The sequence below is a fragment of the Natator depressus genome, chromosome 1 (genome assembly GCF_965152275.1).
Source record: "Natator depressus isolate rNatDep1 chromosome 1, rNatDep2.hap1, whole genome shotgun sequence".
Classification (NCBI taxonomy): domain Eukaryota; kingdom Metazoa; phylum Chordata; order Testudines; family Cheloniidae; genus Natator; species Natator depressus.
This window is the reverse complement of record NC_134234.1, coordinates 343,377,604-343,380,736: the sequence shown is the minus strand read 5'-3', so window position 1 is coordinate 343,380,736 and position 3,133 is coordinate 343,377,604. Positions and strand designations below refer to the sequence as shown.

Below are 3,133 nucleotides of genomic sequence, written 5' to 3'. Positions count from 1 at the left end.
CGCCGTATAGTGAATTCCAAATGGGGACGCATGCCCATGAGGCTGCTGGTGGCATATCTCATTCCATAAGAGTTACGCTGCTTCCAAAGTGGTTTAATTATTCGAGGATAAGATGCAAGGTAAAGTGGGGAAATGTCCCTTGTGTGGGGAGGGCAAAGCAGGTTATGCTGGAAAAACTAAAGTGCCACTAGAAACCTTCCCATGTCGAAAAGATCTTAAATCTCCTTATAAACATCCCAGAGATCCTCCCCGCAAAGCCAGTGTACACTGGGCCTAACATTCCTGACATTTTCTAAGAGACCAATCCAGGAGGAAAAACTCCTCACAAAAACCTTTCAGCCCTTCATTACACACCAGCCAAAAAGTAAAAGCCCAGCTTTTAACAAGCCCTTTGCTGGTCACCTCTAAGCAAGCACCAAGCCGGGGGGGGCGGGGGGGGGCATCTCTCCATTGTCAGCACCTGGTGCCTCTGCATGGGCAGGTGGTGAGTTCGAGTCCCGTGCTGTGCTCAGATCCACAGATGATATTGCATGCAGTATCAGAGGAGGTGCTGGCTCGAGCCGCCACCAGTAACCTGGGACAATTACACACCACCCCTGGGCGCCTCTGAGAGGCAGTACTCCTGTCTCGCAGAGCCTGCGTGTAGGAAAGACACTTTTCATGGAAGGAGGGAAGTCACCCGACGTTAATGAGGGAAAATGCCACAAGCAGGATTCATAATCATAAACCTGTGAGCAGGACAGCGTGCGGGGGGCAGTCACCTGCTTCTCTACTGTGACCTCTGCAAGTCAGTCTCTTGAGGTTTGTGCCCAGCTCTTAGTAACTGTCAGCTCTCAGCGATTGTCATCTCCTAATGGGGGAATTTCAGAAACCCTGTCCCACAACAGGTGATTTCGGTTCTAGTGGGCACTTAATCAAACAAACGACTCCTACTGGAGCCTACTTAGCTGTGTCTTTGAACAGTGGGGAGGGACAGGTTAAACCATGCTGGGGGCAGAGGCTCTGAGATAGAGCCCACACCTCCTGGGTCCTCAATCAGGACAGGCAAAGCCCAGTTCTGCTGCCCTTTACTCATACACTAAAGACAGCAACATTGATAATAACTGTGACTCTCTGTGCCTCAAAGCAACACCCTGGCACCCCCATGTTCACCACCGCCATGTAATTACGATATGTTTTGTACAAAGTATGCCTTGTAAAGTATCATTCTAAAAGTCTGGATCTGTTGAATATTAATACCCTGTTAGATTGTATGTGCTATCATTGTATGGGAAGTTATGAAGTTTTGCTATGTGTGTGTTACTGAAATATGTTCTGAAGTTGGAAACACCCACGACCAGCCTTTCAGGTACAACAATGAAGAAGCTAGACAGTGCTAATGACCCCATTAATCCACATGCCCAAGGACTATCTCAGGAATTGTTTACAATGGAGGCTTCCCAGAGGGAGCACGTAGGCAATGAAGGATGCTTGACCGGGGTGGGGGGGACCCTCCATCATGAGCAAAGATCTTTCCAGAAAGCTGGAAGAAACTATAAAAGAGGGGAAGTGACACCATCACTTGGCTTCACTCCCCCTACAACACAGTACCCAAAAACATCAAAGGAACAAAGACTGAACTGGGGAAGGAGGTCCCAGGCAGGAAAGAAGAAAGTCCACCAAGCTTTCATGCTGGAGTGTGCTTTTGTCCAAAACTAGCCACTGTGCTATACAGGAGGCCTCTGATATCCGGGGTGGTGGTGGTGGGGGTCAGATTAGTTGAGCTAACGGTTTCTTCTGGCCTTAAAGTCTAGAAATCTCTGAAAACCTGAGTGTGGCACATTGAGCAGCCTCTGATGTTTTCATGAGTGGCCTGCTTGATCCCCAGAGCGAGCAGTGAGTGAGTGGGGTGATACAGGGCGAGCAGCTCAAACATCCAAAGGGGCTGACCAGGGGCAGGACATTAGCCCTGCAGGGCAGGGGTGGGTGTGGCAGTGACATCACAAGGGCCTTTTGCAGCACCTCAGCTGATTGGTCAAAGGAGTTTGGGAGGCGGGGACCTCACAGAGAGTCCATGACAATGGCCAGGCAGGACAGGCTGCAGGGCAGGGGCGACCTCAGAGACCCCCGGGGCTTTGCTGCCACGAGTCTCCTTCCCGAGGTCTCCCCTTGAGGACTGAGGGAGAATTCAGGTTCAGGTACGTGAGCGCAAGGAGGAGCCTCTTCGGAGTTTCCCCCTTTCCCACTGCTAATTTAGCTAGAAAACAGTTTGGAACCTGTTCAGCCTGAGCCATCTGGTGCCGGCCAAATTCTGGGCACGGGAAACTCTAGGTTAAGGGGGGAGAATTTTTCCCCACCTAGGCCTTTGTCCCATAGAGTCACTGAGGACATTGCGGTTTGTATCTCTTGTGTTTTCCCTTTTCCCTGCTTCCCTCCCTCCACTGGCGAGGAGGGGGCTGCTCTCCCGCCCTCGTTGTGGGAGGCCCTCACAAAGCGATGGGACAGGAAGAGTGCTCGGACCGTGATCCCCACTGGGGATCTGGGTCATCCTTTGGGCCAGGTGGTGAGAACCCTCAGCCTTCTGCCCCGCAGAGTTTCAACGCTGATTGGCTGAGCTGGGGGCTAAAGCTGGACTCCCTCTACTCCATCAGTTTACCTGACACCTTAGAGAGTCAAACATAGAATCATAGAATATCAGGGTTGGAAGGGACCTCAGGAGGTCATCTAGTCCAACCCCCTGCTCAAAGCAGGGCCAGTCCCCAATTTTTGCCCCAGATCCCTAAATGGCCCCCTCAAGGATTGAACTCACAACCCTGGGTTTAGCAGGCCAATGCTCAAACCACTGAGCTATCCCTCCCCCCAAAAATGGGCTCGTCCAGGATTTGAACCCGGGACCTCTCACACCCTAAGCGAGAATCATACCCCTAGACCAACGAGCCAGTTACTGTAGATGCTGTAGGTCTCCTCCTGCAGCAACAGAACAGGCCTGTTCCCAAGAGCCCTTCCTTGCCGCTGAGTCCTGATGGCCTTTGATCAGGGCCAGGTGCCTGATAGACAATCATCTGCCCTACATGGGCTCTTTGCTTTTAAATTAGCTTCCCATACGTAGCCTGGGCCCAGATTCCCCTTAAAGGGACCAGCAACCCCTTGACAC

At 51.7% G+C, this 3,133-nt stretch overlaps 1 non-coding gene across 1 annotated transcript; it reads right to left on the bottom strand.

The window, feature by feature from the left end:
• Positions 1-2,846: 2,846 nt before the first annotated feature.
• Positions 2,847-2,918, bottom strand: TRNAP-AGG (transfer RNA proline (anticodon AGG)). Its single transcript has one exon. It is a non-coding gene; the product is annotated as a tRNA-Pro (tRNA).
• Positions 2,919-3,133: the final 215 nt, after the last annotated feature.